The sequence below is a fragment of the Lagenorhynchus albirostris genome, chromosome 15, assembly GCF_949774975.1.
Source record: "Lagenorhynchus albirostris chromosome 15, mLagAlb1.1, whole genome shotgun sequence".
Lineage (NCBI taxonomy): Eukaryota > Metazoa > Chordata > Mammalia > Artiodactyla > Delphinidae > Lagenorhynchus > Lagenorhynchus albirostris.
Genome location: NC_083109.1, coordinates 32228361 through 32255683, shown reverse-complemented (window position 1 = coordinate 32255683; position 27323 = coordinate 32228361). Strand labels below are relative to the sequence as shown.

Here is a 27323-nt window from a genome sequence, read left to right as displayed (position 1 = left end):
TCAGCCGCCCTTACCCAGCGGCATCTCGGGCTGCACCCTGACCCACGGAATCAAAACCTGCACTTAAACACGACCCTCAGGGGAGTCTGAGAAGCCTCGGTCTATATTACCGTGTTTGTATAAGGTAATGAGGACCTCTTCCCCAGTAAGTTAAAAAACCTGACAGCCTAACTGGAGAAACGGTGAAAGCGCCTTGACATCCAAACCATTGAGCCCAAGGCGCCGCAGATTGCTTATCTTCACTGAGAAATGACGGCTCGGTGTCAGGCTGAGTAAAAAGGGGGTACGAGGAGGGGGAGACTCCGGGCGAGCACTCCGTATTCCAGGTGGGTCCCCAGAAGCAGGTGTGACTGGAAGGCAGGAGAAGGGGGGCGCTTTCCACGCAGGGGGGCGGGAAATAAAATGAACTTGGAGGGCGGAGAGGACGACGAGGGGGGGCGCCTGGGAGGCCAAGCGGCTCGCTTAGCTTGGCAGGCGCTGAGGGGGAGCCCCTCCCTCGGGGGAGGCCAGAGGGCGGGGGTCGGGCGCGGAGAGGGAGGTGGGTCCGGGCCGGCGCGGGGGCGGGCGGCTCTGCGGCTCCCCGCCCCTGGCCCGCCCCTCCGCGGCGCCATTTTGCAGGCGGCTGTTGCGGGGACCGTAGGCTGCGGCGGTTACTGCGGAGCCGAGGCGCGGCGGCAGGACGGGAGCCCGGCGATCTGCAGCCAGGTGAGAGCCGGTCCGCCGCGCCCCCCGCCCGGCCCAGGGGCCGCACCTGCCGGGCCTGGCCGCGAGGGGCCCGCCGCGCCCACGAGGCCGGCCAGGCACGGCCCCCGCGCGCTGTCAGCGGCGCGGCCTGCGCCCCCACACCCTGGCCTGTTTCCGGGGTCCCCCGGCCACCCTGACCGCGGGGCCCCGGGATGCCCGGCGACCCGCAGCCCCGCCGGGTCCCCGGGCGCTCAACCCTGCCTGCGGCCGGGGCCGCCGTGCGCTCGGGCCCTCAGGCCGCGCCGCGGGGAGGCAAGTGGGGTCCCCCCCAGGACCCGGTCGCCGCCGCCTCCTCCCCGGCCCTCGGCCCGCGCGGCCTGGGGTCGCTCTCCGGTCGGCCGTCCGCAGGCGGTGCGCGCGGGCATCTCCGTGCCCCCAGGAATGCAGGGCCATCAAGAGGGGCAGCGGAGGGGGGTGCCTTTTACATTTTTGCCTTTTTTCTCCCCTACAGTGGCTGCGCCGAGTAATTTTAGGAGCTCTCGCTCCGACCCCAGGGCCTTTCTGTCTGGCCAGTTCCCCGGGGGTCGCCGTCCCCCTTGTTGCCACCTTGCTGGAAAGAGAAATTGTCATTTTCGAGTGTGACTAGTTTATGGGCGCAGAAATTTCTCCTTCCTATGACTCTAGATGTCCCTTTGATGGGCAGCTGATAGGGATTCGGCCTACAGGCTGGGGGTTTTAAGCATGACTGATGGGAAATTCTTGATTGTCAATCCAAAGGGTAAGTGAGGCAACTGCGGGTGGAAGAAAGTCACTTATAAGGGATTTCTGGGTCTGAGGCATTAGCAGTTGCTGACTACTTTTAGTCGTGCAGTGATGGGAGAGAGGAGGGGGAAGATGCTGTCCCTGCTGATATTTGGACGTCTGTGTGCAGAGAAGGCTGGGCAGTGTGAGGACGTGCACAGTCTGATTTGAGCTGTCGTTAATTGGCATGTGATCTCCCTCACCCAGTTTCTTCCTCTCTGAAGCCAGAGGTTAGAATCACGGATGGTTGGAACATTTTAATTTTTATATTTTTGCATTTGAATGCTGTTGGACTGGGGCCTCGCCCTTCCAAGTTGTCTAGACCTGCCTTTTCACCTTTGCATATGACTTGGCCCACTTGACCCCTGAAGGTGAGTCTGGTGAGATTTATAAAAAGGGCCTTTTGGCTCAGAAATTCTGAATTCTGTACAGGGTCATGGTTGACTCTGTCAGGGTCACTTGTGAACCTGTCACTACTGGTCTCTTTTCACTCATCCAAAATTTAATAGCTTTGGGTCTCCTGCCTTCTAGAAGCCCAGCAGTGGGTGTGCACAGTGTAAGCCCTCATGACACACCTGTTAGTTAAAAGGGGGTGAGTAGGTGTGTCCAGCTGACAACCTGTTTCACCTGACAGCCTGAACATGAGCTATCTGCTTTCTAGACTATATCGTTGCCAAAATGGTGACCAGCTTCTTTCTTTGAATACCAGGGCATTTCTCTTTTGGTTTCTTTGCTTGGAGTGAGGAGTGATTTTTTTTTTTTTTTTTTTTTTTTAAAGAAACTAGGTATTTCAATAACTTTTCGTAGTAGTTCCCTCCCGCTCCCAAAGATGGTTGTGTGGCAGTTGTGTTTTCTGACTGTGGCACAGCCAAGCCGAGTTTTAATGTCTGTTAGGATGTTTGAAAACTGCTTATGAAAGTACCTGTGTAGAATATTGGATAGGGTTTTGCTAGGTTTCATGCAACACTGCCTATCTGGTTTGTGTAGCAAAGGCTAGTGGATTTATAATAGCATTGCAGAAATGAGTTAGATGTACATCAGCTAATTTGGTGACAAGTGCTGTTAATCCAAATATTATTGACTAAAACCCAATCTTTTGCCTTCAAGTAGCCTAAGGTCTAGTGTGTTGGATACTGGAAATCCTGAGTTGGTTATTGCCACCATCTTCAGTGTCTCCAGAGACAAACTGGGGATCCATTTGGGTACTCATTTCTGGCATCACTGGTGACTTAAGGGTTTTTCCCATTATGGTTAAGGGAATTAAAAGTCAGCAGTCATAATTTGCAATTACATAGTGCTTTGTACTTGTAAATGAAAGCTTTTTAAAAACTTTATTTAATCCTCTTATGTTGTATTATTTATTTATTTTTGGTTGTGTTGGGTCTTAGTTGCTGCGTGTGGGCGGCGAGCGGGGGCTACTCTTTGTCGCTGTGCTCGTGCTTCTCGTTGGGGTGGCTTCTCTTGTGGAGCACAGGCTCTAGGTGCGCGGGCTTCAGTAGTTGTGGCATGTGGGCTCAGTAGTTGTGGCTCACAGGCTTAGTTGCTCCGCGGCATGTAGGATCTTCCTGGACCAGGGCTTGAACCCATGTCCCCTGCATTAGCAGGCGGATTCTTAACCACTGCGCCACCAGGGAAGTCCCTCATGGTATTCTAACTTAAACATTTTGCAGTCCTTCCCTGACCTGTTTCCAGGCCTTGCCTAAAAACCTCCCAACATGCTAGTCTGTTCCCAGTGCCAGGTAACCTCATTAATTCATTTTCATTCCCTGCTGTTTTTCCAGTTATTCTCTCCTCAGAGGGCCTGAGTCTGGGCTTTCTTTCTTTCTTTTGCTGGGGAGCATTCCTGCTTCAGGTTAAGCTGTGAGCTACTACTAAGCGGTTTAAACTGGTCCTTTGTGCTCCTTGTGGCACTCTCTTCATTTTCTCCCTGGCTTTGCTATTTTTGGCCTGTTGTTTTGTCACCGGTTCTAGATTGTTGTCTCTCTAAGAATTGAGGTCTGCTTGCAACTTATGCTTTTCACAGGCCTCCCCACATTTAGTACATGTATTGACTGCCGACTGTGTGCCAGGTAACGATCTTGGTGCTCCAGTTGCTGCATAGAGATTTCTTCCCCACACAGAGCTCACACTCTAGTGTGGAGGCAGACAATGAGACTTTGTGCTCTGAAGAAGAATCTGGCAGAATTGGGGGTATTAAGTGTTGCCGTGGGAGCTGAAATTGTAGGAAATGTAGAACGGGAAGCTCTGAGTCATCTTTGAGTGAAGATGTGAAGGAAGTGAGTCATATGGATATCTGGGGGAAGAACATTCCCGCGGAGGAAACTGCAGATGCAAAGGCCCTGAGGCAGGAGAAAGAGAATAACAATGGGAGTTGAATCATTTAAGGCTGTGTGGCACCTAGGAAGGCCTGTAGATTTTACTTTGAGGTGGGGTAGGAGCCATTGGAGAGTTTTGAATAGAGGAGGGATAGAGACATGCTGGTTGTTGATGTGTGAGAATAGAATGAAGTCAGGGTGAGCAGGGTAGGGCTGCAGGGCAGGCAGCGAGTACAGGGCTGAAGATGGTGATTGAGTGGAAGTGGGTGCCAGTAAGGTGGTGGTGAGAAGTGTCGGATTGTCAGGTGGGGCTGAGGAGATTGCTGATGGACCATCTGTGGGGGGTGAGAGAGGGAGTTCAGGGCAACGGCAGGGTTTCTGGCCTAAGCACCTAGAAAGAAAGTGGCTGCCCCAGGAGCCACATGCCGCATGATGCCAGCCTGATGCAACTAAATGCAGTGGTAAGGAGAGGGTGGATGTTTTGGGGGAGGTCTTCTTCCATGGAAATGTAACTCTTCTTGGGAGCTTCTCATTGTCCTTTGTCTTAATTCTCTCCTCTGAGCTCAGGCGGGTAAGTCCCTCACCTCAGGTCTAGGTGGCCTCTATGATCCTCCTTACCCCATGAAGGAAAGTTCCATCTACTCGTTTTTTCATAACCATGTCTTGCATTACTTCATATTTTTGTTGTTGTTGTTGTTATGCAGGCCTAAAATCTAAAGGTAGCACAAAAAGCAAAAATTCGGATTCATGAAAAATGGCCTCTGACAAGTCCCTACATCTTAGAAAGTGTGGTAGACATGATTTGCATATACACTATATACAGAAATATCTAAGTATTCAAGTGTAATGGGTACAGTAGTGGATACTGCATAGGCTCATGGAGAATCATACTTAGGACTTCAATCAAGTAGTCTCACTGCCTGTGAACTTTTCAGCAACTTAAGGGTGCAGCTCTCAGCCTCTTCCTGTTGGCCATGGTCTTGACCCCAGTTCTTCCTTCATCATTGTTTCTCTGTAGCCTTGATGAGTTCTTCAGTTTCCTCCTTCAGTGAGGGGGTCAGGGTTGCACTGGGCCTCATGTTGCCTGGTTGCCACAAATCATGGCTTTTTATGGTCTGTGGTCCAGAAAGCCTTCTTGATTCACGGGTTCTTTCCACAGTTTTTCCCAAAGCAGCTGATCTTTAAGTCGCCTTGTGTCAGTTGCCCTGGGGCATCTCAATGAGTGCCTGGTGGTCACCTCTCTCTCATTTATGTGCATGTGACTCTTACTGAGTTGAATCTTCCTATCTTCTAAGTTGAACTCAAGAGCAGTTTAAAACTCTTCTCTCCAGGAGCCTCTCTAAGCAGTAGAGGGGACCCAAGAAAGACTAGACAGTGAGCCCCATGTGATAGGGCCAGTGCAATAATGATGGTGCCAGTGGTTATTGGCTATGTGCTGAACACTTGAGTTCACTATTGTTGGTTTCAACAGCTGGCAGCCAACATGGTTCTGGTCTGCATCTTATCAGTGAAGGAACTGGAGCTTGATAAACTTTTCTAACTTAACTCTTGGGTCTTGAATTCTGCTCTTAATGCGCCAGTAAACCTTGGGACCCTCAATGATAGAATGCTATTCCCAAGTCTTGCCTGAAGGTCTGTGTTTCTTAGCTCCTGTTGGCATAGAAGAGGGCAGGGAAACTAGTGTCAGTTGGTCAACGGGTGCCTAGCACTTCCTGTGTTTACTAATGGCATTTAATCACAACAGCCCTATGGTAATAGGTATTACTATTCCCATGTTACATCTGAGGATGCTGAAGTTGGTGGTGGGCAGCTCCTTGCCCAAGGTCATAGTAGCTGAGTCAGAATTTGACCGAGGGCTGGTCTGATTGCCATGCTCCATTGGGTGGGTGTGGGGGAGGGGGAGGTGGGAATGGCGTGAGTAAAAGTGGAGAGGCTTGTGAGAGGCGCTGAATGTGTCAGGATGGTTGGAGGGAGGCTGAGGCTGAGGTAGGTGGAAAGGGTGTACAGAGCTTAAAGGTCCTTTTCATACTATATTATGGGGCTTGAATTTTGTCTGGAAGACCACTAAGAAATTCCCAGAAGGGGAGTGACTTGTAAAGATGTGCATTGTAGGAAACTCTGGGGCAGTGTGGAGGGTACATGCTGAGGCTGAAGGAGAACAGATCGTCCTCGCTTTCTCCTGCGTCCTCTTATCCATCCTGTTGTTCATAACAGGCTCAGTGTTTTCTTCTCTGCACCCCAGCTTGGGTCCTTTGTTCCTTCCTTTCCCTCATTTATTCCTGCAGGCTCCTCCCACAACCCCCTACCCCAACACATGCACATTTCCTTTATACAGGCTTCCTTTGAGGTGGCTTCGCTTTGTTCAAGTGAAGACATACATGACCCAGCGTTAATTAAACCTGCATTAACTTTTCTATTCTGGACCAAGGCTTCATTACAGAGGTCTTGGTATAATGACTCTGTGGATGGTCTTCTCCCCTGCTTCTGATGAGAAGCACTGCTTGAAACGCTGTTTCTCACAATTCAGCTGTATTGGGATTTCAGTCTCCAATTCGGTATGGCTTTCTTGTCCCCTCTGCAGTGCTGGCTTAAATTCTTTGCTGTCTCCGAAGACATATCACCTGGTTGGGGGTACAACCTCTTCCTTGTCTAACATGATAGATGTTAAACTTGAGAGTTTCTCATTCAGAAGGTCTGGGATGGGACCTGGTCTGCATTTCTAACCAGTTCCCAGATGATGAGGATGCTGCTGATTGGGGAACCACCAGCACCTGTTTTTGTAAATCAGGTTTCACTGGGACATAGTCATGCCCATTCAAGAGACCATATAACCTGCAAGCCTAAAATATTTGCTATCTGGCTCTTGTAGAAAGTTTGCTTATCCCTGCTTCATAGTAATACTTATGTGGTCAGTGCTGAAAAGTTTGAGTTCAGGACTTCCCTGCCAGTGTAGTGGTTAAGAATTTACACTGCCAATACAGGGGGCGTGGGTTCCATTCCTGGTCGGGGAACTAAGATCCCACATGCCGTGTGGTGCAGCCAAAAGACACAAAAAGTTTGAGTTCATATTTTATTATCAAGAGCTCTTCCTTTTTCTTTCTTTTTTAAAAAATATTTATTTATTTAGGCTGCATGAGCTCTTGAGGCACGTGGACTCTTAGTTGCGGCATGCAGATTCCTTAGTTGTGGCACACGAACTCTTAGTTGCTGTATGCATGCAGGATCTAGTTCCCTGACCAGGGATCGAACCCCAGCCCCTCTTGCATTGGGAGTGTGGAGTCTTACCCACTGGACCACCAGGGAAGTCCCTCAGGAGCTCTTTCTATATTAAGACATTGCTTCACAAATTATTCCACAGAAGTATGGTATGGGGGAATATATGCATATTTTGAAGTGTTAGAGAGTATAAAAATCATGACACTTTTAAGTCTTTTTATCTAAAATTAATGTAAAGTTTATATTCTATTCCAGAAACATCAGTGCTTGGTTTAACATGAAACACTTTTCCTCCCTAATCTTTGAGTAAAGTTGATGCTGCTAGACGTGTTACCTTTGATCCTGCTTTCACTTTGTTTGAGAAATATGCTATTAAGATTTGCATTTTAAAAAAGTGCTAGAGAGGGTGTGGAGAAAAGGGAACCCTCCTACACTGTTGGTGGGAATGTAAGTTGGTGCAGCCACTATGGAATACAGTATGGAGGTTCCTCAGAAAACTAAAACTAGAATTACTATACGATCCAGCAATCCCACTCCTGGGCATATATCTTGACAAAACTATAATTCAAAAAGATACAGGGACTTCCCTGGTTGTCCAGTGGTTAAGAATCTGCCTTCCAATGCAGGGGACACGGGTTCGATCCCTGGTCAGGGAACTAAGATCCATCTGCTGCGGGACAGCTATGCCCGCACTCCACAGCTATGCCTGTGCTCCGCACCTACTGAGCCCACGTGCTCTGGAGCCCATGTGCCACAACTAGAGAGCCCACATGCCACAACTAGAGAGCCTGTGCGCCACAACTAGAGAGCCTGTGTGCTGCAACTACTGAGCCTGCATGTTCTGGAGCCCCGGCGCCACAACTAGAAAGAAGCCCGTGCACTGCAACAAAAGACCCCACATGCTGCAGTGAAGATCCTGTGTGCTGCAACTAAGACCCAACATGGATAAACAAATAAGTAAATAGTTTTAAAAATTAAAAAGAAAGATACATGTACTCCTATGTTCATAGCAGCACTGTTCACAGTAGCAAAGACATGGAAGCAACCTAAATGTCCATCGACAGATGAATGGATAAAGAAGATGTGGTACATATATATATAATGGAATACTACTCAGCCATAAAAAAGAGCAAAATAATGCCATTTGCATCAACATGGATGCACCTAGAGATTATCATGCTAAGTGAAGTAAGTCAGAAAGAGAAAGACAAATATCATATGATATCACTTATATGTGGAATCTAAAATATGGCGCAAATGAACTTATCTATGAGACAGAAACAGTCTCATAGACATAGAGAACAGACTTATGGTTGCCAACGGGGGAGGAGGGGGTAGAGGAGGAATGGAGTGGGAGTTTGGGGTTAGTAAATGCAAACTATTACATGTAGAATGGATAAAGAACAAGGTTCTACTGTATAGCACAGGGAACTATATTCAATATCCTGGGATAAACCATAATGGAAAAGAATATAAAGAATGTGTATATGTGTATAACTGAGTCACTTTGCTGTACAGCAGAAATTAACACAACATTGTAAATCAACTATACCTCAATAAAAAATAAATTTAAAAATATTTGCATTTTTTGGTCATAAGTTGCGAATATATGCTCTATGCTTTGAATTCAAATCTGTCAGTTTATCTTTCCCATGCCTTCTCTAGCCCAAGATTTTATAAATATGCATGTATATTTTCTCTTAGTTCTTTTTTTAATATTCAGCTATAATTAGTATTTGTGTTAGAGTATGGCATGAAGTAAGGATTTTTTTCTCTACATTAATTCCAACACCATTTATTCATTAATTCATTCTTATTAACTTATTAACCATAATAATATGCTGAATCCTTATATCTGTCATGGGACTTAATGTGTTATTCCATTTATCTGTGTATTCCTTAGCCATGACCTTGCTATTTTCATCATAATAATCACTTTATAGTAGGCTTTACTATGTAATAGTGCCTATGCTCAATTTTTTTCCCAGTATGTTTCAGTTTAGGGTTTCAAAATAACTTTTAATGGGCAGTTTCATTGAATGTATGTTAATTTGGGGAGACTTCTCATCTTTATAATATTGAATTGTTCTGTCCATAAACAAATCTTTTGATTCATACAGATCTTTAATAGGTCTCATTTTTTAGATTCTTCCTAATGTATGGTCTACAGATCACTTACTGATTGCTCTTTATTTTAAAATGCTTGCTATTTAGAATAAGGTGATTTTTCTCCTTCTCCCTTACATATATACTGTTTCCTAATTGGTATAAAACAAGTATACTGCATGCAGTCTATATCTCTTCTAACTGACCTCTAATGTTGTTCAGCTTAGTTAATGCTAGCCAAAATCTGTACACTTAACAAAATAAAAAGTTATTTCTTGCTCACAGGTTCTCCCCTAACTGGTGAGTTGGGGATTTAGACTCCTTCCATCTTATAACACAATTGACTTCAAACTCTGGCCTCTAAGTTTGCCAGACTTTGGCAAATTTTGTGTATGGACGATTTTTTTTATGGGTCAAGCTTGGAGTTAGTAGTATTTTCTTCCACAGTCTCTTAGCCCTATCCTAGGTGCAAAGGAGCTGGGAAACAAAGTCATTTTGTGTGTCAACAAGGAAAATGAAATAGCTGGTGCTGGTGTACTACCTAACCAAACTCTGTTATTCTTACTTTTCAGTTGATTCTCTTTAGTTTCTTAGATAGGCAGTCATAATAGCTGCAAACCATCATTTGTTGTTTTTTTTTCTTCTTAAATACCTCTTTTTCTTAATATAAACTGCAGAGTACTTACAGAACAGGTTTAAATGTGGTAGTGGTCCTTCTTATTTTCAATATTTATTGGAATGCATTATTGTATATAATCTTTAATGATAGTAAAGTGTCCTATTTTCAATGTCTTTTTCACTAAATTACAATATACATAGTGTTTTGAATGAACAAAGTTTGTCACCTTGACATTGACCCTGGAATTTTATGTACCATAAAAAAAATTCTTTGTAGAGTCTGTTCCTGTTTTTGTGGTAATTCTCCAAATTCAGTTTCCATGCTGATTTAAGGATGACCTCAAATTTCTTGCTGGAAGGAATTATACAAGTTATATCTTTCCTTCAGGTTCAGATATTCTGTGCTGTTTGCATCTTTTGTGTCAGGGATTCTGACCCTCAGTCTTTGGAAATGTTCTCTCCCTCAGAGAAGTTTTGTGGGTTCTTGTTTCTCATTATTTTTTCATCCCTGTGAAGATAAACAGTATACTAGCAATATCGATTTTTCCCTTTTCTGTTCTCCTTTTTGTACCTGCTTTTTGACACCCAGTGTAAGTTGGGGCCCTGCATTTCCGGCAGGGATCCTGAACATCCTAGGAGCAGGAGGCTCCTCTGAACCCACGCAGAAGTCCTGGGAGGTAAATGGGGTAGGGAATCTTTTATTACTTCACTAGATCAATAAAAACAGACATGGGGTCCAATTCACTTTTTCTTTTTTAAATTAATTTATATTTTGGCTGCGTTAGGTCTTTGCTGCTGCGCGCAGGCTTTCTCTAGTTGTGGAGAGCGGGGGCTACTCTTTGTTGTGGGGCGTGGGCTTCTCATTGTGGTGGCTTCTCTTGTTGCGGAGCCTGGGCTCTAAGTGCATGGGCTTCAGTAGTTATGGCACGTGGGCTTGGTAGTTGTGGCTCTTGGGCTCTAGAGTGCAGGCTCAGTAGTTGTGGCTCACGGGCTTAGTTGCTTCGCAGCATGTGGGATCTTCCCGGACAAGGCCTTGAACCCGTGTCCCCTGCATTGGCAGGTGGATTCTTAACCATTGTGCCACCAGGGAAGTCCCCAGTTCACTTTTTCTAATGTTTAGTTCATTGCCTAGGGTGATGCTCCAAAGTGGTTTCAATTTTCTTTCAATTTGTTTTTGACTCTGAGATCTTGTACTTATTGTTTTGTTTCTTTTTTTTGGGGGGGGGTCGGCACACCAAGCGGCTTGTGGGATCCTTGTTCGCCGACCAGGCATCGAACCTGAGCCCGCCTTCATTTGAAGCGCAGTCTTAACCGCTGGACCGCTAAGGAAGTCCTTTGTTTTGTTTCTTGAATAGGTGTCAGTCAACTTCTACAATATATTTTCTAGACTTTGTTTTGACTGACTCATTTTTCATCAACATATATATGTCTGTGTGTCTGTGTGTGTGTATCTCAAAAACAAGTGTCACAAAAACATTATATGCTGTGTATTCTGATATTTTCTATTTCTATTTCACTAACTAAAAAAATTAGTGTGTCACCCAAAGCGATTTTGTGATCTGGTCATGAAATATAAGGCTCAGAAGTAAGGCCTTTGAGTTACTACGAATAAATAACCTTTTTATTGTATGGTAAAGGAACCATATGAGGTTCTGTGGGAATGACAGGGAAGGGGCACTTGACCGGCTAGCCTTAAAAAAAAGCATTATTGAGATATAATTCACACACCATAAAGTCTACCCTTTGAAAGGTACGCTTCAGTTGTTTTTAGATTTGTGTAACCATCACCACTATCTAATTTCAGAACATTTTTTTTCACCCCAAAGAGAAACCATACCTATTAGCAGTCATTCCCCTTTCTTCCCTCCCCCTACCAGGCCTTGGCAACCACTAATCTGTACTCTATTTCTGTGAATTTGCCTTATCTGGACATTTCATATAAATGGAATCATGCAATATGTGGTCTTTTGTGATTGGCTTTTTACTTAGCATAATGCTTTTATGGTTCATCCACCTTGTTGCAAGAATCAGTGCCACATTTTGTTTATCCATTAATGAGTTGATGGACATTTGGGATGTTTCTAGATTTCAGCTATTATGAATAATGCTGCTGTGTACATGCATATACATTCATGTACATGTTTTTGTGTGATCATGTTTTTAATTTTCTTTGGTAAATATCAAGGAGTGGAATTACTGGATTATATAGTAATTCTGTGTTTAAAATTTTGAGGAACTGCCAAACTTTTGCAGAGTGGGTGCATCAGCAATTTATGATGGTTCCAGTTTCTCCACATGCGTTATTGTCTGTCTTTGAGTATAGCCATCTCAGTGGGTGTGAAGTGTGTCTTGTGGTTTTTATTTGCATTTTCCTAATGGTGTGGAGCATCTTTTCATGTGCTTGTTGGCCCATTGTATGTCTTCTTTAGAGAAATGTCTATCAAATCCTTTGCCCATTTTTAAATTGGATTGTCTTTTTATTGTTGAGTTGTAAGGTTTCTTAATATATTTGACATATGAGTCCCTTATCTGATATATACTTTACAAATAACTTTTACCATTTTATGTGTTGTGTTTACTTTCTTGCTGGTGTCCTTTGAAACTTCGAGTTTTAAATTAAACTTTCTGATGATCCTTTTTTTTCTGATTTATTTGAAAGTAAAATGTGTGTATATATACATGCATACATGTATGTTTATTTGTGTGTGTTTCAAAATAGAGATCATACAGGGCCTTTTTTTTTCTTTTTTTTTTTTTTGCTGTGGTGAACATAATACAGTGGTGAACAGCCTTGTACAGAAATCTATATGCATCTTTCTGATTTTTTTTTCTTCAGACTACATTTTTGGAGGGGATATCATTTGCATTTTTAAGGCTTTGATACATATGTAACATATATGCCAGATACTTCTGCATCCAGGTTAGGGAATTACTGTTATTATTTAAACTTAAAAAAATTTTTTTAAACAATTTGGGTGAAGGATAGAACCATGTTTCTTTTGCTTTTCTTTGATAACTAGTGAGTTTGAACACTTCTTAATGAGTTTTTTTTTGCCATTTGTATTTTGTTTGGCTTACTCATTTCTTTCACCAATTTTTCTAGTCTTGTGTTCATCTTTTTCCTGGTGATTTATAGCAGTTCTCTTTTTTTAAAAAATTTATTTACTTTATTTTTGGCTGTGTTGGGTCTTCGTTGCTGCGTGCGGGCGTTCTCTAGTTGCAGCGAGTGGGGGCTACTCTTTGTTGCGGTGTGCAGGCTTCTCATTGCGGTGGCTTCTCTTGTTGCGGAGCACGGGCTCTAGGCACATGGACTTCAGTAGTTGTGGCTCGTGGGCTTAGTCGTTGTGGCTCATGAGCTCTAGAGTGCAGGCTCAGTAGCTGTGGCACACGAGCTTAGTTGCTCCGCGGCATGTGGGATCTTCCTGGACCAGGGCTCCAACCCGTGTCCCCTGCATTGGCAGGCGGATTCTTAACCACTGCACCACCAGGGAAGCCCAGCAGTTCTTTTTATATCCAGGATATTAGACTTTAAAAAATGTTACAGATATTTTGCCCATTTTGCCTTATAATTTTATTTTATGATGTATTCAAGACATACATTTTTTATTTGTAGTTCATTTTTCTTGGGGTTTAGTTTTCAAAATAAAAATCTAATCTTTTTTCAAAGGAAATATTTTTCTTAAAGATGAATAATCAGAACATGATTTTGTTTAAAATATTTTTTAGATTTCAAGTTTGCTTGTCTGTTAAAATATGCTTGGGATAATCAGCTGAATTAAAAAATAAAATTTGAACTTGAAGAGTTTTCAACATCTTGGTCCCAGTAAATGGGAACTTTAAGTGGTATGGTCTGAAAGTTGGGTGCTCTTATTCTAAGCAGCCAGAAAGTGAGGCTAGGTGTCATTTATAAACTTTCCACTCAAGTTTTAAATTTCGGTACTTTTGGTGTTTAGTGCTTGACCCTTTGGGCACATGTGTCTATTTTGAGTTGATGGAGCTCTTGTGCCTTAATTCCTTACTTTTGCTCCAGTACTATTAAAAAATAGAATTTGAGACTTCTGCATCATACTTTGATAATAGCCTTATGTGACTCTGATGATATCCTTTAGGCTTTTTTCAAAAAATGGGCTTCCCCTTGTATTCCAGGTCTCTAGAAACACTCATCCTAACTACATTTTAGGGCTAACTCCTCGAGGTTGTGGGCCGGGAACTTAGTGTAGCAGAGGCATGGAGTAGGCACTAAGAGCCCTCTGCCATCCTGACACTGTTTTCCTCTCCATAGCTTCTCAGGAGAAATGAGTCTGGTCTGGGTTCTGGTTATCCTGCTGCCTCTACTGGGTGTGAGTCTCTGCTGCAGGATTTCTAAACCCTTTGTGTTCCTTCTCCCACCCTCCTTTGTTGAGCACCGTCTTTGGGCAGAGTGCTGGGTCAGGCACTGGGGCACAGTTTGGGAGAAGCAGCCTGTCTGGGACTCTGGCATGACCATCTCCAGGTCTTCACTAGTTTTGAGTTCAAAATTTTGACTCCCGGTATTTTAATCTGGTCAGTATCTAATTGTGATCACTCCTAGACATTTTGGAAAGGTTTTAGAGTTTTTTTTTTAATTGAGGTATAGTTGATTTACAGTGTTGTGCCAATCTCCGCTGTATAGCAAAGTAACTCAGTTTTACACATATAGACATTCTTTTTTTATATATTATTTTCCACTATGGTTTATCCCAGGAGATTGGATATAGTTCTCTGTGCCATACAGGGAACCTTGTTGATTATCCGTTCTAAATGTAATAGTTTGCATCTACCAACCCCAAATTCCCAATCTTTCCCTCTTCCCCTCCCCCTTGACAACCGCAAGTCTGATCTCTATGTCTGTGAGTCTGTTTCTGTTTTGTAGGTAGGTTCATTTGTGCCATATTTTAGATTCCACATGTAAGTGATATCATATGGTATTTGTCTTTCTCTTTCTGACTTACTTCACTTAGTATGATAATCTCTAGTTGCATCCAAGGAGGTTTTGGGTTAGTGTACATAAAACAGGCTTTTCAGCTTGATTGAGCTGGGCAGTGCTCATTCATACACTGAGGCACAGTCTACTAGGGAAAATGGAACCATTTGTGTTAGCTGAGTTTGAGTTACTATCACCACTGATCTTTGCCATTGGCTTGTGATATTAACTTGGTCATTTTGCCAAGAATATAAATCAGGCATTACTGCCTGATTTAGGTAATTAGGTAGATTGGCAAGACCCCCATTTTTCTTGAACTAAGTTTTTATTATCCCATTTGTAATATGGGATTAAATAAGTGAAGGAAAGGCATCTTATTTTTTTTGAAAGACAGTTGCAACTTAAGCATGTGGGCAAAAATTTTTAGTGACTCTTTTTGCATATGTATTTATGAATTTTAAACTTTTTTTCTAATCACAAATATAATACAAATTCATAAGTAATGTATAAAACAAAAAAACACAAAGAAATGACACCACTTGGAATCTGACACCCAGGGAGGATCACTGTTAATGTTTAGGTAAGTGTCTATACTGCCTGGCTTTTCAAATAAGTGTAGTTTTTATATAAAAATGGTATTCTGCCTTTTTTCCCCCCACTTAGTAGCAGTTCATGACTATTTCCCCATGTCATCAGATAGTGTACTATAGAATGGCTTTGTAGTATTTTATCATAAAGTACTTTACTGTCATAATTTACTTAGACTTGTTCTACAACTAAAGTTAATATAATTATACTCATCTAGTTATTTTCTTGAACAGTGATTTTATTAAATATGCATTTTTTAGAGATGGATGTTACATATATTAAAATGATTTTGAGCAAAAACATCTGGCTGAAAATAATGGTGACTGTTTCTCTGATCTTGGAATGGAGAGGGACTTTCTAAGCATGAAAGTGATAGAAGAAATTGCAAAAAGATACTAGATTTGACTTAAGAGAAATTAATTTAAAAAATCCTTCATTTCAGGTGGTACAAACAAAATGGAAAAAGCAGTCTTTTGCTCTTTCTGGGGATAGTTTTGCAACCCAACAAAGAGTTAATGTGCTTAATTTATAAGGAGCTCTTACAGATGAACAAGAAAAAAAACAAACCTATTGAAAAAAATGGGCAAAAGTCACTTACAGTTCATAAGAGAACTGTAGACATATGGATCAAAGAAATCAGGATTAAAACCAGATGTCATTCTTTGCATGTCATATTTGCAAAAGTTAAAAAAAAAATCTAGGAATGGCAAGTGAGGTTAACATACAGTTTTCTTCTCTTGTGCTTTCTTTGTTAGCTTGTCAGTTTTTCCAGAAGAAATTGGGAAGGTTACCAATTTCCCATTTCTTACCAGGAAGATTAGGAAATAACTGGCCTGTGAATTTGTCTGAGTCTGGCACCTTTCTTTATTCTTTTTTAAAATAAATTTATTTATTTATTTATCGGCTGCGTTGGGTCTTCATTGCTGTGTGCGGGCTTTCTCTAGTTGCGGCAAGCGGGGGCTACTCTTTGTAGTGGTGTGTGGGCTTCTCATTGCGGTGGCTTCTTTTTGTTGCCGAGCACAGGCTTTAGGCACGCGGGCTCAGTAGTTGTGGCACGCGGGCTCTAGAGTGCAGGCCCAGTAGTTGTGGCACACGGTCTTAGTTGCTCCGGATCTTCTTGGACCAGGGCTTGAACCCGTGTCCCCTAAATTGACAGGTGGATTCCCAACCACTGCGCCACCAGGGAAGTCCCTGGCACCTTTCTTGTGAATAATTCTTTGCTTTCGTACTTTTCTCTATTTGTTTATTGTTACTTATTCAGGATTTCAAAAAACAGTTTTCCTAAAAAAATTGCTCATTTCATCTAGATTTTCAGGTACATACACATGTGCTTCTTTTATAAGTCCTTTAAAATATACAAACTAAATGAAGAGTATATAGTATTTTTGTGTTTGCCCTTGTTTTCAGAAGATATTTTTTGTTATATTCAGCAAGTATCGTTATAATTTTAATTGAAGAGGTTTTGTTTTTGTTTGTTAAATCAGGAGTAGGTGTTTTGTCAGCCTGTTTGGCATCTACTGAATTGATATAATGATTTGGCTGCTCATAGTTTCTGACTTGTGAATGGTATTGGCCCTGGGGTTCTCTCTTTCCTGCTTCTGAAGTGTTAACATCCCTTTTTAAGGAAATGGTAAAATGCAAAAATGACAATTCTGTATTATTCCTACCACATTTTTTTGGTGACTTTTTTTTCCTCTAGGAAATCAAAGTCTGGCAACCCCAGCATGTAGCACTTTTGCACACCCTAATTAAGAAACAAGAGAGGACTTCCCTGGTGGCTCAGTGGTTAAGAATCTGCCTGCCAATGCAGGGGACACGGGTTCGAGCCCTGGTCTGGGAAGATCCCACATGCCGTGGAGCAGCTAAGCCTGTGCGCCACAACTACTGAACCTGCGCTCTAGAGCCTGTGAGCCACAACTACTGAGCCCACGTTCCACAGCTACTGAAGCCCATGTGCCTAGAGCCCGTGCTCTGCAACAAAAGAAGCCACCGCAATGAGAAGCCCGCGCACCGCAACGAAGAGTAGCCCCCGCTCACCGCAACTAGAGAAAGGCCACTTGCAGCAACGAAGACCCAATGCAGCCAAAAAATAAATTAATTAATTAACTTATTTAAAAAAAAAAAGAAGAAGAGAAGCACTGTGAACAGTTTCCTGTGAGTGGGGAGTGGCCTTTGTTGGGGGAAAGTCGGGTGGCACGTCATTGTTCTCCCTCCACGTGACGTCTCCTCTGAAATGCTCTCAAGGGCCTGGGCTATGATGTCAGCTGGGTAGCCTTGTGTGCAAAGGGCAGGTTTTCATGTTTCTAGAGTACAGTGGAGCCTACGAAGGGGAGGGGTGTTACAGGGCCACTTGACAGAAGTTCAAGGATGCTCACTTGATAACTCAGTCTTGTTTTTGTTGAGTGGCTCCTCCTGCTTAATTCCTTTCTCAAGATTCCTTTCTTAAAAATATGTTTGCATTTCCCCAATATTACTGATAGAACCTCTGACCCAATTCTGTGTTTTGGTCTCTGATAGTTGTTCAGTAGCGTAGAAAGTGAGTTCTTCCAAACACTCATCTTACCAATCAGCTTAAAAAAATACTTTCCAAAAATAAGTATTCATAGAGTCATAGTACTTTCACTTTCAGAATTTTTCTGTGATTTGTCTAAATGATATTTTGTTAATTGCAACTTTGCCATCATGGAACCTTTTTTTAAAACAATATTTTTTAGCTTTTTAAATGATTTATAAAAGAAGCATATGCATGTTGGAAAATAATTCTAACTTGTCAGAATTGGATAAAGCAAATTTTGAAAGTCATACAGACTCTTATGCCCCCTACACTCAAGGCAGCTTGATGTTTAGCCATCCCAACCCATTCCTGTGTCCACAAGTATGTTCTATGTAATTATACTTTTAATAAAAGTCAGATTATACTATACATGTTGTGCAACTTGCATTTTTCAAAGTACAAAGTATATAATTTGTTTCACTAAAAAAAGATATTCTTTTAACGCTTTTCTTGTTACTTTTTTCCATGTTCTTCCCACTATTCCTCTTCTTGACTAATCTTCACTGATGGATACCTCCCTTTTGACTCTGTAAATTTTTAATAAACATAACTTAAAATTGATTTATGGTTATGAAGATTTTATTTTGGGAAGTAAATTACCCCCCCGTTTTTTTTTGGCAGGAAAAAACCATAATTTCTCTATTCATATTCTAATCATTTAAAAAGACTAGTATTTTTTGTCCCAAACAGCAAAAGACCAATGTTTAGTTTCTGAAATTAAAAAAAAAAATACAGGATCACTGGACACTCGTTGAAGCCTGGAACGGGTATAACTCTGATGGCATTTGTGTGCTTATTTACCTAGAGTCATCTGTGAGTGGCAATGCTAAGTTGCCCTAGAACAAACAGTGAAGTTGAAAGATTCACAGCCTAAATATTTTCCAGTGAAGAACTTGTTGGTGTCTGGCTAAACTATAGTCATCTCATACGTTTTTCTTTATAATGGAGGGTCAGGCTCATAACTGGTGTTGCATTGACTATTCCAGAGACGCTGCCTGAGTCAGGCTCTGGGTTTTTATTGTGAAATGCATGCATAGGTACAAGCATGTATAAAACACGTTCATTTAATAAACAGTAAGATGAATATCTGTCTACCAAGCTTAAAAAAACAGAACGTGACCCAGCTTTTTTGGAAGCATACCCCGCCCCCCAATGTATTGATACATTTTTAAGAGGCTTTAAAAGAAAGTGATTTTTGAGTAATTAAGTCTTCTGTTTTCCCACAAATACAGTACCTGCAGTTTATTCTAGTGGTGGCATTGAAGGCAATGTAGAGTCATAATGAAAGGTGAGGGTTCTGCTGTCACAGTCCTGATGGGCTCTGTCCCCTGTCTTGTCACGTCTCCTATAAGCTCCAGGACCTTGACCAGGAGGCCTCACCCCTTCTGGGTTTTCTTACTTATAAAGTGTGGGCCCAGTTTTTCCCAAGGGTTGTTGTGAAGATGGAATTTCACACATAGGATATATAGTACAATGCCTGGCACATAGTGAGAACTAAAATCTTTTAAAAGTTTTTAAAATTTGAGGCCCTGTGCTAGGGAATATGGAGTTAAAACAATTATCAAGAAAGCCCACTGGGTAACAAAATTTACTTCTTCTGGTGCTCTAAAATACTGTCTTTCAAAATATTTTGTGCAAATGGAGAGTTAATTTTTAAGGGACTGAAAAATTTGTAATCCTACCTAGGGATGCATTAGGGCCTTGTAGATATTCCTTTAGAGGGAAGAAGTAATAGAGCGAGTTCTAGGATTGAGCATGGCCCATTGAAAAGTAGACTGCATAAACCTCCTGCCAGGCTTATTATTACTTTTTATTTTGATTTACCATTTGTTTTTCTCTGGCTAGGTCTTAACTCCACTAACCGGGACTCCACATGCTGTTTTGAGCTTGGGCTTTGGCAGCACAAGGAAATGTAGCTCAGCAGCTTGTAATGGAAAGCATAAGGACAGGTCTGCATCTGAAACACGATCTTTCTTGTTCTGCATTTTGTGAGAGTTGTACTGACGGTCCTTTTGTGCTTGACTTTGCCCTTTGCACATGTCAGCAAAGGTCTAAATGCAATCCTGGGAATAATTATTAGGTTAATGCTAATGATAAGGTAATACTTCTTTAATAAAGGCCAAATTCCACATAAGTAGCTTAAACTAGAAAACAAACAGGCACGGTCTTGCCACTTATACTAATTACAAGGTAGGAGGTAAATATTTTCATTTTCATTTACATGCTTTTGACTTTTTTTTAATCCACTAACATTTGAGTGCCTGTTGCTGTTGGGGTTCTTGGTCAGGGTCACAGGTGTGAAGCCTGGGGGTAAAGAAATTGAAGACCTGTTCCCTCGCTCTTATTCAGGTATTCAGCAATTTAAGTAGTGAGACTAAGCACAAATACATTACTAAGGAACATTACTTTTTTTCTCTCCTTTCCTTCTACCATCTCCCTCATCCTAAAGCTTGATGGGCGTTTTGGTTATTTAAAAATTTTTGCTATTATAAATAATAATGTAGTGAAATTTCTTGTACATACTTTGGAGAGACTACCCATAAGTAAATTTCTAGCCATAAAATTGTTGGGCACAGTGATAAGATTTTCCAGTTTTTAAAATTTTGATAGATACTGGCAAATTGAAGATTGAGAAGCTGCAAGAATTTATATTCCTACTGATAAACATTCTCTCATTTTGTCTTGTCAAGACGAAATTTATTCAGTATGGTGAATGTCAAACACTACATCAATGGTATTTTTGTCTATTTAATTTTAATTTACATACAGTGAAATAAATTCACTAGGTGTACAGTTATAAGAACCTTCAAAAATGCTTAGAGGGAATCATGCCTTTTTAAAACATATTTTTTATTTTCTAAGAGAAGCTATGCTTGCTACTTTAAAAAATAAATAAAACTTGGGAAATTACAAAAATTAGGAAGAAGAAAATATCCTTGAATCCTCTACTTAATGACAACACTGTGAATATTTTTGTGTATTTCTTTCATTCCTTTTGTTTTCTGTGTGTAGTTTTTTTTCCTTAAGCCATCATCATTAAATTATATGTTTTGCATTCTTAAAAGTAATAATTGCTAAAGATAAGGGAGGTGAGGGGAAGGCAGCTGTGTTTGGGGATATCTGCAAAATAAATGGTCTCCCAATCCCAGAGTTTCAGTTACCATTTTTCTATTTCAATTCACAAATCTCTTTCTCTGCTCTGTTCTTTCATAGAGCTGCTCTCAATTTCTGGTGGTCTTTGTTGGACACTTGTCAGATGTACATGCCACCACCAGCTCAAATTCAACACGTCCAAACTTCATTCATTACTTGCCTGTCAAATCCATTTACTTATTTCTGAAGGGGGAACATTCTTGTTCTCCCAGAGGTCATCTTTGACACCAAGTCTTAGATTTTTCTTTTTTTTAGAAGTCACTCCCACTATCCATCCCTTGTTGTTTCCATCGTCCCACTTGCCAAGATCCGTATAGTTGGATTAACGCAGTAGCTTCTTGATCTCTTATCTTGAGTATCCAGCGGTGGACTCTTGCTAACTCTTATCATCTGTCCAGAAGCTCATGTGTCATAAAGCTGTGTTGCATTCACATTGGACTTTGGAGACTCCGAAGATCCTGTGAGGCGTTTTCTTCCTCCATCTAGTGTGCCCTGGTTAGCCTGTTTTCATGCCTACCTCTGGACTGACCCCATGGTGGCCTCCTGCTCAGGACTCTCCATCTTTCAAGGCTGGTGCCAAGTCCCAGTTCCCAAAAGTCATTTCTGACAGTTTCAAGCCCTGTTGAATTCCTGCTTTTCTGAGCTCTCATGCACTGTTTGATAATTAGGCAGTGTTTCTTTAGTTCACTAGTTGTTCCAGTCTGTCTAGGTATATTGCTTCACATGTACTCCCATTTCCATTTCAGTGCTTAGACAGTTGTGGCAGTTCAGGAAGCTAGCCAAACAGTTGGTTTATTCCATTTTCTTTGAGACTGTCAGTACAGATGCTAAAATATTGACCTCTTACTAAACTGGGAAAAAGAGAAGCCTTGATAGTACCTTTCATCATTGTTAACAGGAGCATATAGGCACTTCCCTGGTGGTCCAGTGGATAAGACTCCACGCTCCCAGTGCAGGGGGCCTGAGTTTGATCCGTGGTCAGGGAACTAGATCCCTTATGCTGCAACAAGAACCCGTATGCCGCAACTAAAAGAGCCCACACGCGACAACGAAGAGGCCACACATGACAACAAAGATCCTGTGTGCTGCTACTAAGACCCTGCTCAGCCAAATAAATAAATATTAAACAAAAAAAAAAGAGCATACAGGTGAGAGTTCACTGCCTGGGCGTTCATAGCTGAGAGCAACAGCTCTGCCCAATACATGGAGCCTACAGACTGGGTGCTGATTCAGGCTCATTTTAGAAGTTGATTGAACTGCCACAGATATGGAGGGACTTAGATATAAACTGGATCAAAAACTGAGCAGGGAAGGGAAATTTCTATTTTATTGGAGGCTGATTTCTGAGAGGCCTCACTGTGTCTGGTAGTTCTGGTGTTTTTGGTTTACAGATTCTTCATGCCGTTGACGTCAGTGTCCTACTTTCTCGTTACTAAACATGTTATATGAAAATGCTGTGTTGTTTATAGTTTGATCAGTAGCAACAAGAGAAATATTTACCAGAGAAATTGAGTAGTTTTGCAAAACTATATAAACACTGATGATGATTACAGAGCTTGCATAAGAAGGTAAGGAAGGAAGATTGTAATGGTTATATAAAGAGATTCGAAGCATATTAGAACAACTCTGGCCTTTTCAGTTGGATATATTTTAAAATCAACATGTTAGTGTTGGATTAAGACCAACTGTCTATAAATTGTCTAAGTTGTTTGATGACTTTCTGTTTGGTATGGAAAAACCTCATCAATAAATTTGTCCCATTCCCTCTGATGATAATTTGTTTTAAATACAGGTATTTTGTTTTAGGTTTGCCATGTAAAACCAGAACCTGCAATTTAGTAATTATAAGGCCCTTTTGGATTTGAGTAGTGTTTACCCTTGGATGGACCCTGTGTTTCATTTAGATTTCTTATGCTGGTTCTGAGCTTCTCAAAAAGAGCCTCTGACTCCCCTTTTGGCCTTTCAGCTTGTGCTTGTTACCACGTGGATTTCTGCTTTGGCCTTTTTCACATCTGACTCCCTCCCTCCTCCCAGTGCTGTGAGTGAGAAATTAGGTTATGGCACTTGTTCACCTCCATCATAGTGCAGGCTGCAAAGTTGATTACGTAGGATATGATATAGGGTTTGCTTTGATATTTGGACTAAGATACATGGCCATGCCTCTGTTGTGTATATGTGTATTTGTAAAAAGGTGTCAGAACACACTTTTTGAATGGAGTCTGATTACCATGGTTATCTACTATGAAATAACATTTACTTTTTTTTCCTGATATCCATTTTCTTAGACTGGTGCTGTCCAATACAATTACAGTGGGAGTCACATATGTAATTTTCTAGTAGCTATGGTGAATAAAGTTAAAAACAGGTAAAATTTATTTTAGTAATACATTTTATAACCTAATGTATAAAAAACATTATTCATGTAATCAATATAAAAATTAATGAGATTTTACTTTTTTTTTCATGGTAACTCTTTGAAGTCTGGTGTGTATTTTACCTATCTCAGTTGGACTGACCACATTTCAAGTGCTCAGTAGTCATATGGGGCTGGTGACATTGGATGGCACAGCTCAAGACCACATTGCTTTATCTACTGAGTTGTCAAGTTGTAAGCTTTTGGATTCTGGGGTATTTCATAATGTAAGACACTTCAATTTAAGGACTGCCTAATAAAATATACTCATAGTTGAGTGATGTTTCTATCACCCCTTTCTCATTTTTTTCCTGTTAAATGGAGAGGTTTCCCATTGCCTGAAAATTGTTTCTGAACCAATTTCACAATTAGATCGATTGATAGGCAGTAGTTCTAGATGTTAATCCATTTATTCCCTCGCTTGAGAAGTAGAAAAAAAATTCTTAACATAGCATTTAAAATTTATATATATATGTAATTTTTCTTAAGTAAGAAGTACAGTACTATTGTTAGATAAAAATGGGCTTTGGAAGAGTTGAAATCAGAGAATAAAAGGATATGAGGAAATACAGGAAAATCAGGAACCCCTGAACCCGGTAGGTTTGCAGCACATTAAGAACGCCTACCTTCTTAACCACACCTTTGGTTCCCTTAGTTACTCAGGTGCTCTCAGCAAATCACAGAAATGAGGAACTTAGGCATTTCGTTACAGGGAGACCCATCTGTCAGCTGCTGTTTGGGGAGCGAGCACATTGACTACATCAGTTGGGTGTGTTTCTTCAGCACTGGTTTTGAGTGCCTTAGCTTCTTTTTTCTAGTTTGTGTTGCCTTCATATTTATTTCAGTATTGACCTTATGCAGTGATTTAAGGTTTAAAAAATTTGAAAGTGATACATATACATTCTAGAAAAATAAGAGGAAAAAATCAGTTTTAATCCTGTCATCTGGAGAATCTGTTTTTCCGTGTGTGTGTGTGCACGCGCGTGCGTGTGTGCGTGCGTGTGCGTGCTTAAGTGTGTGTGGCTACAACTTTAATAGGATTGTCATGTATGTTTTGTAACCTGCCTTTTCCTCTACTCAGTGACACAGTCAACACATTTCCATGTCAGTGAAATGTTATTACCAATTTTTTAATCCCCATAATATTATAAGAATTAACCCACGATTTAACCAACCAGTTTTCTATTTTTAGACATTAATAATTTACCTTCCAGTTTTGGATTATTCTAAGCACTATTTAGTGAACATTCTCACTTTGAAAAATTTTAGCCTATTTTAATTATTTTGTTATGATAAATTCTTTAAGAATAGGATTGTTGGGTCAAAGGTTAGGTGTATTTTTAGAGCTTTTGATTAATGTTGTTAAATGGCCATCTAGAAATGTTAAAGCCAGTAATTACTCCCACTAGCAGTATATCCAAAGTGCTTTCCTGCTTAAGGGACGTTAAAAATTATTTAGTAATTTTATGATTTGCTGAGTGAATTATAAGTAATACATTTTATTTATGATCTTTTGGATTTCTCACATTTTTCAGAAGAAAGCTTACACATGATTATATTCCCATCAGCAATATAGTGAGAATCACATTAAAATTAAAAAGGAATCTTGATGTGTTAGGAATTCTTACAGCCAAGTGGACTGCTTTTAAGTGTGTGTGGCTAAGGTGTCCTAAATCCAATTCATCAGAGAACCTGCCTTCCTGACCTGGTGGCTCTGGATAAATTTTGGGGTATACCCTTCTGAAATCTTTTATTTTGCTAGTCCAAACTTAGGAACCAGATAGATTCAGGAAAATGTGGATTCCTCACTGCATGAACTCAAAAAGAGCATAAATTTGGATAAAGAAGGATACTTGGCATGAATTGCGTCATTGCTTTGGAGGGAACAGTGAAGGAAGGTGAACAGTTTGACTTGGATTTTGAGGGGTCTGGAAGGAATTTGCTGAGGAATTGATCATTTAAACAGAGATCTGAAGTATGAATAGGAATTCTCCAGATGTTATAGCATTCCAGGTAGTGAGAATAGCAGGCTGTGTTCTCCAGCCTTGATGCCTATCAGTTTTGAAGTTCACATCAGTCTGTGATACCATCCTCTCTTTACTTTGTGCCATCATCTACCAACTTCTTGGCCATTTATGTGCCTTGGATGTTGGCTCCTGGCTTGCTATGTTTCTTTCCACTGTGTCTTCTAACATCGTCTCTAAGTTGTTGGCTTATCCAGCCTTCAAACCTCACTCTCCCTTTACATTATCTTTTCCAGGGAGTTTTACATCCAGTTCACTTCAGCTTTCTTGGGCCTTGTTATCTCCCAGATGATACTTTGGGAACCTTGAGCTTGGAGAATCTCCCCTCTGCACACATCCTGTCCTTCCTAGCTCTCATTTATTCTCCTCCAGCAGTCCTTGTTCCTTGGGCACTTCGGTGTTCTCTGGCTTCCTCTTGCCTTCCCAACCCTTCTTACCTGCTGTGGACTTCAGGGAGTCTCGTTACTGTCATCTCACCAACACCTTGGTTTTCTCATTCTCTGAATTGGCCCCATAACTTGCCAACTTTCGTCAGTGGCACAGTCCTACTTGTTTAATTTTTCTATCTTTTTTTTGTTAGTTGCACTCTGCTGGAGAGAAATTGGATAACAAGGTGACTTTCTCCTTTACGTATTTATAAGTTTTGGGCTCAGCTAGATCCTTGACTTTTTTTTTTCGTTTGTCAGTAATTTTACTCATTCCTTTCCCATATCTCATCCTTGGCCTCCTTCTTCTCCACCATGACCTCCACTTTTTAGTTCATTAAGAAAATAAGTCATCAGATAAGTGCTCCCTCAACTTCCTGTCTCATTGAGTGTTGAGTAATAGTGACTATCTCTATACATCTCTACCCACTTTATTCCACAGAGGACATGAGGCAATCACTACAGACAGTCTGTGTGGACCTGTTGTTACAGATTCTGAAAGTTTTCCACCCAGGATTACAGGAGAACTGCTTATTGCTCCTTATTGGTATACTTAGAATTTCAGATCTTCAATTTATGGAGAGATGTTTGTGTTTTCGCAGAAAATAGGATTTTAGAAGTGACACAGCCCTTGGAGAGGGGTGGATTAAATCACCTCCCAAGGTGACAGAGCTCATTTGTGGCACAGTCTGGGCTGGAATCTCCATTAGTAGCCTTTCTTTATCCAAAATAAAAATACTTTAGTTTTTTTTCCCCCCTTGGAGAGGGGTCAGATTTGAGGTGAAGAGTACATCAGATTTATTTGTAATTTAAAATAAAAAAGGTAGTGGATATACATGGAAAAAAATTCAGAAAGTACATGAAGACAGATATGGAAAGTAAGTCTCCCTTCTGTCTGCTCCCAGTTTCCCTCTCTGGAGGCAACTGCTTTTACCAGTTTTTGCATGTGTTTTGCATGTGTTTTGTGTGAAACTTCTGGAGTTTCTTTGTTAGAATTTTGTTTTTAATTGGGAAATTTCAAATATAAAGAAATTGAAAGAATGAACCCTCATATGTCAGATACCCAGATCTAATAAGTCTAACCACATTGTCTTTGCTTTAGGGTTTTTTTTTTTAAATAAGAAAATAAAACATTTTAAATATCCTTTTTGTATCCTTTGCTAATATCATCTTCTCTCTCTCTCCTAGAGGTAACTTTGCAGTCCACAGTTTTACTTTTGTATTATATGTTTCCATATCCATAAGTCAACATACAATATTGACTGATTTAAAACCCATAATAAAAGATCTCATGTGGTATGAGTTCTGCAGCCTACTTGCTCATTCAGGTATGTTTTCAAGCCATGTTGATCCAAGTGGCTAGAGTTCACTTGTTTTAACTGCTCTGTTTTATTCCACTGTTTAAACATACCAGAACTTATTTTTATATTCTCCTGTTGATGTGTTGGTTGTATACTGTTAAAATGGGGTGGAGTATGCTGAGA

General features: G+C 41.0%; 1 protein-coding gene across 3 annotated transcripts in view; it reads left to right on the top strand.

The window, feature by feature from the left end:
- Positions 1–278: 278 nt before the first annotated feature.
- SLC23A2 (solute carrier family 23 member 2) overlaps positions 279–27323 on the top strand; it is a 149298-nt gene continuing 122253 nt past the window's right edge. The window contains exons 1-2 of one of the 3 annotated variants that reach the window (XM_060123219.1): positions 279–326; positions 619–705. The gene's annotated coding sequence lies outside the window, so the exon portion shown is untranslated. Of the gene's footprint in view, positions 327–618; positions 706–1195; positions 1463–27323 lie in introns of those variants that run through there. The other 2 variants (XM_060123221.1, XM_060123220.1) reach the window with 2 other exon arrangements.